We start from the raw sequence: 14,592 nt of genomic DNA, 5'->3' as shown, positions 1-14,592 counted from the left end.
GGAAAAATACAGAAGTGAGTTCATAATACAGCTAAAGGTGTCACTTACATGAAAATACTATAACCAAAAGACGTCATTTCTAATACTTACTGAACTGTGAAATACATTCACACTGGAATGCGTGCCATTGTACATGCCCAACAGAGATTTCTTGGCACAGCTTCTGAGCTGGAATCCAACACCAATATATCTACACTTTTACATTATACCCATTTCTAAAGAACACGTAGGTAAGAAAAAAACCCCAGCAATATTAATGTAATTGTTCTGGGTATACCCCATTACTGTTGATAAAAGAATCTTAAATGCGTGGAAGCAAGGAAAAATAAATGCTTTTGTTGCTGGGTATTGGAGCTGAACAAATTATTTACAATGAATAATTTATCTGACTAAATTAGATGCTTTCTGCTTGCTAAAGATGAATGCTTCCTCTAATATATATGTATTTGAATATTTGAATGTGAGACAATTCCTCTGAGTGTACGGTCTCCATGAGCTGGCGGTGAGCAGCTCTGGCAGTAACAGGTTTCATTGGCTGAGCGCTGTATGAGGCCAACACAGCTTGGCTGAAAGATAGAAGTCTTCCCATCCACATCCCCAGGGGAATTCTTTGGGCCAGCAGGTAGGATGTGAGTGGGGAAGTGTTCTCTGTGGCACTGTCTCTGTTCTGGCTCGCTGGGTCTTCAAAGCACTTCCAGCTTGCATATGTATAATTCAAGTCCTGTGGATACCAGCTTTGACAGTCTGGGTTACTATTTGCAAAGAATCATATTTTACTGGGAAATGATGAGCTATTTTGATCCATCTGTATATTCTGACATATTGCCCAATGAAGAATTGGGGCTGGTCAGAAAGGTAAATAAAAGGTCTGGGCTAAGGCCCAATATTGGCACATATTTGAGACAGTTTAATTAAGTAGATTATTAGCTCCAATAATCATTCCAGAAGTGATCAAAGAACCAAACTCTGCGACCAGCCCTTTCCCAGCAGATGTGGAAGGAGACAGTTTGTCCCCAAATGCAGCAGCAGCATAGCAGAGACCCAGGGCAATGTGCAAGGATGCGGGAAGCCTGCGGTTCACGTCAGCGCTGACACTGTCTAGCAGCTGGGGCATTTCGTGCACACATCGGCGGAGAATTTCTCACGGGGGCAGGGCAGGAAGAGTGAGCGAGGGATGTGATGGAGGACAATGACTCAGGCTGCCATATCTGGGGGGGAGACAGAAGCAAAGATGTGAGTCACCCATCAAGCCAGTCAGGAAGGGCCAGCCTGCTATCCAGAAGATTAATTTGAGACTGGCTGATTTCCAAGAGGAAATCAGATGGAGGGATGCAGGAGGCAGTGTTTCTAGAAGAGAGAGGTTTCAGAGCATGTGAGATGAGAGAGAAGATTAACCAGAAGGACCCAAGATAAATTAAGATAGACATTATTTTGGAGACAGAAGGGAAATGAGGAGGATGCACATCCCTTTTCACTCTCTCCCAGTAAAGCTACTTAAGGATTGGGAATGTAAAATTCAGTTTGCTGTGTTTGTAATTTCTTCTTCCCCAGTGAAACTATGAAAACCCTCACATAATGGTGCTGAGGGACATGTTTAAGGATGTACTTTTATGAACATCCAAGAGAGAGAAGCAACCTTGGAGGAAGATTTTCTGGAGCACTGACCACGTTGGGGTACAAAACATACTGCTGCCACAAGATCAAACAAGCGGGCAGGCAGATTGCAGACGTGTTGCATGTCAAGGTGAACCACGCTGGTGGGCAATGCAGATGCATAATGTGGGCATGAATCAGCTACTCACCAGCACACTCACAGCGCCCTGTCCCTCAGAAACTGGGCCACTAGCCTCACTGGAGCTGGAAGGGAGATACAAAGAGAAATGTGTAGAAGTAATCATCCTTAATGCTCTTTTCATCTCCATTAACTAGACTGTCATTTCATGAATGCTACACCGGACTGATTAATGTTATGCCAACGATCTCCCTCTTACAGGAGGCACAAAACACACGGCTGAGGCTAAGCCTAGCTCCTAGTTCCTGAAGACAAAGTAGGAGTTTCCACCAGCAACGCTCCCACTATCATCAAATTGCAGCAGGGAAAAGGTGGTGTGATAGGATCTTGTTACCATGACCTAGATCCAGGGAGAGGAGCAAATAGGAGGAAATCTGCCACAACCTTAAGAAATTCATTTACGCTGTCTGCAACCACATTTCCTCATCTACAAAACAGCATGTATGAATTTTCCCTACTTCATAAGGATAATCTGAAGGTGTAGTTCATCTGAAGAGAGTGACTTGAAGAGGAGTGTGTTTTCACCCTGTCAAACATATAATCTGCTATAAACTGCAGTTTTCGGAGATTTAAAATCTTGCTCACAATACATTAACTGAAAATCTGATTAAGTATGCAGTGAAAAGTGCAGTGACTTGTGTTCAGAGTGTGTTTTCATTGCAACATCAGAACTATTATAGCTGTCTAAATAATATAAAGGCTTGACATATATGGTATCATTAATGATTTACATCCTGAGATAGTAATGGTTTAAAGGACATGCTTGCTGGACTCTCCTGTCAATAACGTTGCACTGGAAAAAATATTTGGTGACTTGTTTATATCTGTTAATACAGATTTTAAAAGATCCTGAAGCACTGGCCAAAGCAATTTCATTGCTTGACATCAAGAGGGTGCTTCTATTTTTTTAATACTTCATATGGCATGATTTGCTCAACAGGACAGAGGACTACAAAAAATTCTCCCTAATGACAGATTAATATTTCCTTTAACCAGGTGCTTTTGGGCTTTGTTATCTGAAACAGGCCATGGTGGGAGTCACAAGTACTGCCAAGCGAGTATGCCGATCACTGATGGCAAACAGCCTTTGGCAGCCATGACTAGGTGACACGGTCTACAGTATTTCCCCCAGCATCTTGGGTGTGTAACTGGAGTCTGAGTCTAAGCAATGAAGCAGAGAGAAAGGGTTAAGATATTTCAGAGCATTTAAAACTACGTCTGGATGCCATCCTAGTTGAAATGCAGTCCAGGAGATGGAAATTCAACAAGAATTGACTGATGACCCCTGCCCAATCGACCACGTATTATCAGTCTCTGACACAAGCAGATCACTTTGCAAGACATTTCCATCTGTCTCCATTCAGTTCTTGCCTTCGCTGTTATGCTGACCTGCATAGTAGGTACTTTATTTGCTGCTCTCCAGACTGAGGTATCAAGATGTGCCAACTAGCACCCTTTCGCTATGATGATGCTTGCTGCATCTTCCCTCCCTCTGCCCCATTGCAAAGGGGTGACTGAGCCCTCTGAGCTTGACCACACCACACAGAAAGACTCTCTCATCTCAAGCTTCTTGTTTCTTTTCAGTGGTCCCCTGGAAAGTTGCCTCTGGGGAGAAGCGCTTTCAAAGCACCCTCTGTTTCTGATACTCTCTTAGCAGACACCCGTGAGCAGGTGGTTGCAACACCTTGTTGATCCCACTCATGTAAGGCCTAAGGCTTTTTTCCTAATATAGGGAGCATCATGCAAGAGATTAATCTGTTGTGACGCAGATTTTGTTCAATAATAGCTCTAAAAACATGGCAGGAAGTGGGAGAGAGAGAAAGAATAGCCTGAGTTGTGGTCATTTTTCTTTCTTGGAACTTTTTAATTCCACTATAAAATACGTTTTACATCTAGTTTCCACTTCAACCTTCAGGTCTCTAAACACATAGTGAACAGAGGGAGCAAGCGTTTCTTCTCTCACTCGCTCCCACCTCTCCCCACTCACTCTCACAGTATTTAAAGGGACTAATATGGTTATACAGGGGGAAAGAAATCCTGGCATATGATATGAAACTGTGGAACCTTTGCATGAAACGTATTTTATCTGATCTTTCTCCACAGCAGTGATTTGGAAGGTAAATTGAACTGTAATGCATAGCTAGACAACTGTTTCTCTCTTTGAAGGTCTTTTGGAGGCTGTTTCATTTCAGTCTCCCACCACTAATGCAGAGCACGGAGCTGAGCTGGTTTTCTCTTTCCTGTCTCAATCTGAGCACACAGAGCTCACCCCAGCCATGGGCAGGGTGCCAGCCCGACGGCCCCAACCCTCCTTGGAGTTAAGCTTTGCATAAACAGACTGAACTACTCAGCTCTAGGTTTAGCTGGATGTGACCTGTGGAGCCATGTCTCGTTACGGAGCTGGTAGGAAGAGGTTTGCTTGCTGACAGTGACATTGCTCTAAAACTACCTGCAGGCTGGGTACAGGGGATGGGCTCACCACTCCTTGGTGAGCCAGGTCAGGAGAGAAGTGAAACCCTCTGGATCAAATCTGGGAGAACGTGAACTTGCCACGGAAGCAATTGCCATCTTCCCCTCCATTTCTTAGGGTCATGCAAAAAGGAATAGGAATCCATGTGACAAGCAGCACTAAATTTAAGAAAATACACTACAGCAAGCCCTTCAGTTCAGTCTGCTGATGATGCTCAAATGAGAAGCAGGACTAAAGCTCCTTGTCACAGAGCAGGATAATCTCAGCAGGCCTAACAGAATAAAAATTAATTTCTGCCAGTAAACTGAGAATGACTCAGAATAAACATGGCAAGGATCTTAAAATAAAGAAGTGCCATAACTTCTTCCTTCAGGATAGGGAGGAGGGGAAGATTAAATACTTTCATTAAATTAACTCTCATCCAAATGAGGCTTTTGTTTCATTTCTAAAAGAAACCCATTTCTTTGTTGTCATTTTTTTCTTTAGTGGTAAATGTAATGCAGAATTCCAGAAATCTCATTTCTAAAGAAAAAAATGTAATCAATTTCACAGAGCACTGACAAATCAATATGGAAGGAATCAGAAAACCAAACAAAAGCAATGGGAGAAAAAAATTACCCCATTTATATGACCATAATACATGAGAGAAAAAGATATTTAAAATTACAGAGCTAATTTCTAAAGCAGCAAACACCACTAGTCAGTAATAAAAAATAACATTAAACTATATCAGCTGAAAAATACCAGAAGTCTATTACAATTATAACAACCCATGTGATGGTCATTATTGTCTGCATTATAGAAACATAAGCTCTTTTGGCTTCTTTTTGGTTATCAATTGTCATTAACAGAGAGTAAAAGACCAGAAAAGTAGCTATTGCCCAATTAACACTTGTGATATTGTATGACACTTCAGCATAATTTTTAGCTTCAAAGTTGGATTTTATAGCCTGGTGACAATTCAGAAGTGTAAGGATAACAACAAGACTTTACTGAAGACAGGCAATATCTGACTTAGCTGAAAGTTGTAAGATGCACAGAATCAATATTAAACTGGCTTCAGCATTTAAAGCCATTTCTCAAGGTTTGATTACATCATAAAAAAAAAATTACATTAGAAGAGAAAAAGAAAAATCTTGTCTTTTTTTTTTTTTTTAAGATCCCTTCTGTCTCCACTCTAGGAAAAGACATCTTTGCCCAGAAAGCACAAGGTGAGCAAGGCAGCTGAGAACACACGTGATTTTCAATGTATTTTAACAGAGTAGGACCAGGCTCTGTGAGCTTAGAAAGAAGTAACTTTCACTGCTGTCTCTGACTGGACCCTAGCTCACTTCCTTTTTCCCTATCTTGAATAAAATTCATAGTGAATTAGATTTCTCAGCTGTAAGTCAGGGAGCAATACAGGTGGAGAAAAAAAAAAATAACCAGAACTGGGAATAAAGCTCTCTGCTTTTGACATCATGTTCAATGAATCTGAACATAAGGAAAGTAGTACATGTCCACTATTGCAATGGAAGAAAAATTACAGTAGCTACCCACAAAGTGTGATTGCTTTTGGTGTAGGAAAATCCCTTCTGAGTCATTGGAAAATAGAAAAAACAAATCATCCTTAAAAAACCCATAAAGTTGTATTTCAGCAAGGAGTAGAAAAGCTGCAGTTAAATTAAACCAAATGTTAATCAGAGCACCCACTTTTCTTATTTCAGGAGAAATGAGCCAGTAGTAAACATCCAGCAAAAAAAAATGTTAATATCCATCTGGAGACATTAAATGAAAATAATCACAAAGTCAACAAACTTAAACCCAGGGAAAGTTACATGCACATTTTTATTCTGCCATCAACTCTGCTTTACCTTTGGGCCATTTCATATCTGCTTGAGTTATAACTGGTGTAATAAATGGGTTCTTAGGCAGCATATTTCTATGCAAATATACATTGCCAAATTACTATTCTTATTCCAACTCCATCATAGAGGAAACAATAATCGAAGGATTTTTTTTTTTAAATCCTTAAGATAAAAAAATTAGGGTTTCAATAGACTTGTCATTTGAAATGTTATTTTTCACTCTCATGGAATAGAAGTGTATAAAATTTAATAGGAGTAAATCAAAAAAATCTTCTAGAGAAATTACACTAAAGGATCATGAAAAAGTAACCCTGTCTGCAGAAGTTTTATTCTACTATAAGGAAATGAAAAGAAATGCAGTCCATGTGATTGATTTTCATTGACTGGTTTTCAAAGGTGATCATTCCCATTCTGCTTTCCCTGTATACCAAAATCATGTGAATTAATTGTAAAACACAGTAGGTTCCTTTGGAAAATTCTGACATTCAAATCAAACTGAAGTTCAAGCGAGACATGTGTTTAACCGCACTTTTAAAAAGAGAGTGACGGTGACTTCAAAGAGACTGCGTAGGTGCTTAAAGTTGTACGAACACTGAAGGGCTTTGCTGGATCAGCGCCCTGGAAAGCTGTGGGGGACAAGCACAATGCAAGAGCTGAATATGGTAATTTTTCCCTGTGTTTGCACCATTCTCTTACTTTTCAAAAAGGAGGAAAATTTCAACGTATTCTTTTTGCAGTTCATGATAGTATAAAAAAGCATTTGCAACATGTGCAGCCAGTTGGCTCACTGAACTGGCTGAGCAAACCTAGCCTTATAATTTCGCCTATAGTAAATGCTGACAAATTTCTCTGATGCTGTTCCACTGCAGCTGCCTCATTGTTCTGTTTTAACGTAATCAGCACAGTGAAGAGGAAGAAAGGAGCGTTAATTTTATATCAAATAAACTTTAATTGAGTCTTTCATAGTTTAGTACTGTATAATAAATGCATATAATGGTCTCTGGAGTTAGTTCTGGTTGTGATAACGTGGTGTCTTCAAAACTTGCTTTGGGTACATTATGGAACCGTTCAGCTTTGTGTCATTTTGCAGCCTAAGCAAGAATGGTTCCTCAGACACCCTCAAGCACTGGAGACATGCCTAAGAGGTTGTATGCAATCTGTAACAAAAGAGGCTCCCAGGTAAGGGAGCAACTCCTCAAAAAAGCCAAAAAGCTCAGCGTGGGCACTGCCAAATGAGACGGCTGATGCAGAAGAGAAAATTCACTTGAGACTAGGGGTAAATCAGAAGCACTCGATGCATGGACGTGAGCTGTGGCATGACCAACAGCAACCTTTCCAAGCCACTGATGAAGTAGCCTGTACTCCAGAGTGAGGAAGGCATGGGAGTTCCCACCACCCAAAACCTTGCGGTTTCATTTTCCAGGTCATGGATTATTGCAGTTCCTGGTACAAGACTGAATGTCCTTCACCCATGTCTCTGCTTGGCTCTTCTCTCATTACTAGTGAGAAGCATTAACACAGGAGGATTATGAGACAGCTGAACTTGTTTTCTGGATAGAAAATATGTAACTCCACAAAAAACAGGGAAAGCTCTGTTCAAAGCATGTGTATAAAACAGTGCAGCTCTCTCCTCCTCCCCCCAAACAGTGCTCTTTTGTTTATACCAATTTTAAGTAAATGATGCTCAGATGACTTTTAATCCTTAGATAATATGGGAGGAAAGGAACATTCTCACTGTTTAAATTTTAACTTTCCCACACAACTTACATTAGACTTAAGGTCATGCTTATGCTGCTCTTAAAAATCTCTGTGGATGGAGACTAGAAATGATCCCCTCCAGGTTCAATTAAACGTGCCAGTTAGACTATATTTTTAGTACTTGTCAATGCTATTTTATTCCATGTCTTATCCCAAGCAAATATACAAAGCAGTTCATCCTTCTCCACCTTTTTCAGTGTTTGTGCATCCCCCCTTCTCTAGAGGTTGGACAGCTCTTGTTCTTCTCATGATTCTAGTTACTAGATCCCCAACCACTTGACAATAGGTAATTTTCATTCCTTCTAAAATGTAGAGCTCCCAGACAGGGGATGGTATCCCAACTTCCAAATCAAACCACAATAAAAGTACTGTGAGAAAGCTACATTTTATGCTTTTGTTTGCTTACTCAAAGAGGCAAGAGTCATCAATGAAGGCATCAGCAGTGCAACAGCCAAAGGAAACCTGACACTGATATTTATTATTATACCTGGACAAAAGCAATAATTTATCTGATTAGTTTCATCTTTGTTTAATTAATTGAACTAATTATTTGCAAACAGTTCTCAGTTGTTAGCGTATTCCCAAGCACATTGTAGCAAGTATTAATTACTTCAAATTCAATTTGTTTTGCTTGAATGACCAACGAGGTCACAGTGCTCTGTGGCTTTGTGTTTGAAAGAGGGAAAAGGAACAGCTTCCCAAAGAAATGCAAGTTTTTATTGCCCAAATAGCCTGCAATCATCAAAACTTTGTTCTTTCCAGAAATATGCCTACAAACAGTCTTTGCTAGAGTAATTACAGAAAATGGGCAGTGGAAATTGAAACAAAGCAAAAAATATTATCTTGCCCTCCTTCACTACTGTACTGACTGATCCCTTCCTGCCATCATCTTCCAAAGTGATTCAGGATCTCACAGCACACAAACAGGTATGTTTTGATGGGAAAATTATGAAGCCAAGGAGTAAAGTAGAAGAAACTAAACCGCTGTTGCCAGTTGAGGCTGAAGAAGAGAATCAGAATTAACATGGAATTTGTAAATTTAGCAAATCTATTCTGAGAATTCTGAACGATGAATCACTCCCTGCCTCTCTAACTTCCGATACGCCTTGAAAGAAAGTTCATTTGACTTAACCCTGGGCCTCTGTCATTTTTTAGCAAAAATACCCCACAAGTGCTGTTTTTCCAAAAATGAAACCCTGGACTACAGGTCCAATTACATACCATAGGCTGTTTTTTCTATCTTTTAGGACATTTAATTAATTAGTTTATTTGACATATATTGTAACTAGCTATGTTTATCATGTGGTATTCCTGGCTACTCACTTTGGTTTTTTGATCACCCTCAGGGATTTAACTTTCCAAGCCCTGGAAAAGGAGGAACACTCATCAGGAAAACTGGTAGGACCTGTGACTGGCCCAGCTGAGCTGTACTAAGTGAGAGCAGCCTCCACCAGCAGTGTTAGAGAACACCAATCCAATATTGCAAACAGCCTAGGAAAGAAGAGATCAAAATTTCAACACTGAGAAAAAATGGCTCAGTTCCTGTTCTCTACCTCTTTTTTGCTCCATCCCTTTTCTGACTTGCCTATTTTCTCAATGTTTCTCAAAGTAAATATTGATGTTTCTTTTCCTTTTGTCACCCTACCCACACATTTTTTCCAAGCATTCTTGGAGAAGCCCTTTTCCTGCAAACCCCATTCTCTGTGGTGTCTCTCCCTCCCTCTTCTATAGCTGCATTTTTTAAACCCTTTTCTCTCTAACCATTTTTTATTCTTTTGCCTTCTCTCATAGTATTTTTCTCTGCCTTGTAACCTGCCACTTTCTGTTCGAAAACAAAGCCATAAATCAATAGCACGCACTGTGGTAGTGCTGTCTTTTTCATTTTATTTAAATTCTGCCCTCAAAACAATCAATTAAAAACTCCACTATCTCAGCTGGAAGGGAGAAAAAGTCCATGCAAGCATTTTCTTCAGTCTTTGTGGGCAGCGGCACACACAGCCCTCCGGTGCCTGTACACATCCAGATACACACAGAGCCTGGTGGCACCTGAAAATACAGGTGATATGTCAAAATTCACACTTTCATCTCTCTTGAGGTTTTGGTGTCCTTGCACTGTCAAGGGGGCAAGCAGAAAGGAAAACTAAGCTTTTGCTGTTTCCATTTCAAATTTTATGCTCCTCAGAGAGGCAACTCCGTGAACACTGTGTCAAATGAGAGAAATTATAATTTGTCATACAGCAATATTGATTTAAATTATTCCATAAAACTACTAAAATGTCAGGCTCTGAACATATGACTCACCTCCTCTTTGGTAGACATGGTTGGCCACAACAGTGCCAGATACAGCTTTTATTTTGGCCAGGGAATGGCTGTTCTCCCTGTACAGTCCCGCTACAGCTGGAACCTGCAGGAGCAGCTCAGCAACAGAGCCCACAGACCCAGGTACCAGCTGTGGGCTGAACAGGACCCCCCATCCTACCCCTTGCAGCGTATCCCTATTATACAAAATATAGTCCAGGTCGTGTTGAATCAACTACCAGTCATAAAAGGAGCAAGAAATTTGACTGAAAACGTCAGTGCCTGTGATGGCAGTCAGCAATAAACAGACTTACATTCATACCTCATTAGACCACCAATGAGGACATCTCACCTATTTTTGGCAAAAGAAGGAGCCTACAGTGGCTAGAATGTTAGCTGAGACTCTTCATTTAAGACCCAAAACTAGGTGGGACCAGTGAACTGGACCCTTGTCTTTGCCACAGGCTAAAGATGAGTCAGTGTGTTAGCAAATGATGAGCCTTGCTTCATTGGAGAAAACATTTTCCTTTTCAGGAGAAAAAGAGTTTATTAATAACTCCTGCTCTTACGTTACAGTTTTCCATGACAGGAGTCTCCATGACTCTGCAGTCCAGGTGCATCACATCACATAATTATTTAGTAGATCCTATTAGAAAGAAATCCAGTTGCTGTTTGGTGCTCAGGCTAAATCCTCGTTGGTCCTTTGCTGGCAAATGAGAGGCATAAATCAATGGCAATTGATCAGTAATTATACAAAATTACAGTATGCTTTTGTGGTGTTTCTAAAAGAAAGTGTCATTTTGCTACTCACTCTGACTAATTTCTGGCTCATATTGAATCATTGTGCCATGTTTGCAGCTCATTAAAGCCATGCTCACAGCACTCTCACCACTTTGCCTTGTTTTTAGTAACGGAAAGGGGGAGAAATGGTGCCTTCTCCGGGCTTCTGCAGCACCTTTCAAGTTGCCTCGAGGGAGCATGACGTTGTCAGAGTGAAGCCAGCCCTGCAGGTTGAGCTTTGAAGAACACAGCTCCAATCACACCACCGCAAGTGAAGCCAGGTCTCTTACTCAGCCTCTCAGATTGCCGTGCTGAGGTAAGGCTTGGGGAAAGGCACAAATGTTTTAAAACATCGCTAGGCTGTTCTCTCCCTGTCTTGTTTCTTGTAGACCAACCAGACCCAAGGAGTTGGGAGCTAGAACACAAACCCACCTAACACACATGCACAAAATGTTCCTACAGCACAAACCCATTTCAGTATTTTTTGGTTAGTTGGTTTTTGTCAGAGTCCTTGCTGAAATAAGGATTACTTAGAACATATCTCTGCCTATTCCCACTTTGAAAAAAATTACTTTGGCCTGAATTTTTTCCATGTCTTTCTATTCTGTTTCAATATCCTGGAAAATTTTACTGAATAAATAGAAAATAATTGAAAGTAACCAACCCTACAAAACAGTGTTCTCTCTTCTGGAATATCAGATCAACACACAGAACAATGGGAGGATCCTTATCTGTGTTGACCTGATGTTCTCCATGGCCTCTTTTATGGCTGCTCTGTGCAGAGCTATAAATTATTATCAGCAAAATCGGGTATTACAACAAGCATTAAGCAGCATTTTCTGATCATGCAGTCTTGCTCCATTAAGGGCAGGGTTAGACAGCCGGGCAGCAATGTGTCTGAACACTGTTAGCATCACCAGCTGACTTCATGATACCATTCTGTTGTAGTCAAGACAGTCAAAAAGCCAGCTGGGATTAACTTGTTTCCTAGTCACTTATAATAACCATACTGGTATGCCCAATACCTTACACTTCTTGAAGCATTCAGCACTATTCAACAGCTGTGATCACTCAGTCACAAATGAATTTTGGGCAAGATCAGCAGTGCTAATTGCAGTGGAGGTAATGGGTAGAAGCAATTTGCCTTTTTTGAGCTTCTGCACTTAAAGTGTACAAATTGTTTCATCCTTCCCATAAGTCCATGATTCATTATTTATATTCCTGCCATGCCTAGGGGAACGAACCGGTTTAGCTTGGGACTCTCTGGTATTGGCACTCTCTGTTCACATAACGAGAGCAAGCTGCTTCTCTAGGAAGCTCAGGGAGAGAAGGCAAAGAGGGGGAGACTTGGTATTCCTGGCATCCAGATCAAAAATCTCTATCAGAAAACAAGGAAAATATCTCAGCAAAGGACATAATTTTGCCTCTTCCTTTATTTCAGAAGAGTCTAACTTTTCTTTTTCAGAATGAAATTTTAAACCTGAGTTAACTTTTGGACTTGAAAGCCTGGTTTATTTTCTCAAGTACCAAATACCCAACTTTGGGTGAGATCATTGGCATCTTTGCTAAGCAGGATCATCAGACCCCCAAACAGATTTAGGATCTTAACTTCAGTTAATCTGCTTGACAACTTTGAATCAATCTGCCATCTGCTACCCAAATATATCTACAGAATAAAACCCCCTTTGACTGTGAGTAAAGAGAGAAACAATAGGTCTGCAACTTGCCCCTTCCCTCCTTCTGCCATGAACAAATGTAGAGATTTTTGTTATTTTTGTATTTCAGTACTGTTTTGATGGACCAGTCCAGCTGTGGTCCCTGCAGTTTAATGAGAAGAGTCATAATCCTTCAGGTGACAATTCATTGAAAACACCTACTCTTCATGTCTTTAGTTCTCTCAAACATTTTTTCTCTGCTAACTGGTTTTGAACAGTATGCTCCAATGCCTTCCCAAAAATTCCTTCTGATACTAGAACGGTTCTTGCACAGTTCATTGGGAAGTAACCGTGCAACATCAGAGACATGCAGTAAAAGTACTCCCACTGCCCACACTACTCTGATTTCCAGAGCACGCAGTTAAATATAAACCAGCATTTCTGAAGTAACGCTGTGGGTGCTGTCCCCAAGATATTCTTCCATCAATAAAGACACATGATCATAAATTAAATGAAGTACGCTCCATGGCAACCATAATGAACAACATCAAATGCTGCCAAAATAGCAACATCTCAAATTTAATATTACAATACGTTATCTGTTAATTAAAGAGCAAGGGCTAGTTTCAAAAGGGAACTACTAAAGTTTTAAAAATATGCCAGAGATAATGTATTCCATGCATTGTTAATTACATAGGCATCTTTTAAAACAAGACAGGATTAATTATGTATCGGATCCACACCCAGTATATGGGAATAATTGAATTTCTTACAAAATTTCAGCACAATAATAGGCATTGGATGGACTGCACATTCTGTGCTACACTACACACTGGTGGAAATGGGCTTCCATGTTGCAGTTGACTCAATGGGAAGGCTGCTGCCAATTAACACTGTTAATACATGTTAATTTAAGATATCCTTTTTCCAACTAATTGATATCTGATTAAACTCAGAATAGGTTTCTTAAAGTGTTCATTAAATAGCTAAAATTTCCTCACAAGTTTTGTGTTTTATATAAGGCCACAATCACAAAATATGTAGCTCATGTAATTTCCAAATCATTATAGAGTAATTGGACTTATCAGTTACATGCTAATTAAATTTCAACTGAATGCTCTTTCTGCAATCAATTGACATCGGATAGATGCACCGTACCCATCTCATTACATTTAAATGGAATAGCTAAAGCATTTAAAATATAGCATGGTAGAGCATAAAATCATGTCTATTCTGTTACGTGGATGGCGCCTGCAGTTCCTACAGCTATAACAGAGAGAAAAACCCAGAGAAGTACCTGCAGCTATCAGACGTCAGGGCAGGCTTCAAAATATATCCCAAAGTCTGGATTAACATAGGTATTTTGCCTGCACTGTTCTATGTTCTTCCGTTATTATATTGTCACTAGTAACGAACTTGGCTAGCGTATCCACAATCCAGCAGAGTTCCCAAGAACATGATTTACATTCACTGGCAGATTGTACATATGTCAGAATATGGGGCAATCTATTTTTGGAGACCTACTAAACTAGCTGCCTATCCACACGCTGCTCCTGCCATGCAATAGTTAAGGACCTGTCATTCCCACAGGATATAAATCAGCCATAAAAAAAAAGAAACAAGGGAGGAAGCACTGATGCTTTCCAAACGTGGATGTGCTTTCCTCAACTGGTGACATATTTTGACAGTGTGATAAGGAAGACTTGGTGACATTACATGATGGGGAAAAAATAAGACTTGTGTCCACTCTGAGATTCACTGGCTTTTGACTAGGACTAAAATGAAGGAATTTTTGGGACACAAGGTAATAGCAGTTGTGAATGTTCCTAGAAATTAATGAGGAGGAGGTAAAAAAAATGAGAAAACATCAGCTGCTTTAATGACTTTTTCAGACTTTCTATCTGCTAGCACTTCTTTTCTCTGGGACAGTGCTCAGTATTACTTGTCTCTGCTGGATTTGGTTTTGGTGGCTGGAATAAGGCAAAATTGAAA

Source organism: Eurypyga helias, unplaced genomic scaffold (assembly GCF_000690775.1).
Source record: "Eurypyga helias isolate BGI_N326 unplaced genomic scaffold, ASM69077v1 scaffold8398, whole genome shotgun sequence".
Lineage (NCBI taxonomy): Eukaryota > Metazoa > Chordata > Aves > Eurypygiformes > Eurypygidae > Eurypyga > Eurypyga helias.
This window is presented reverse-complemented; position numbering follows the sequence as displayed.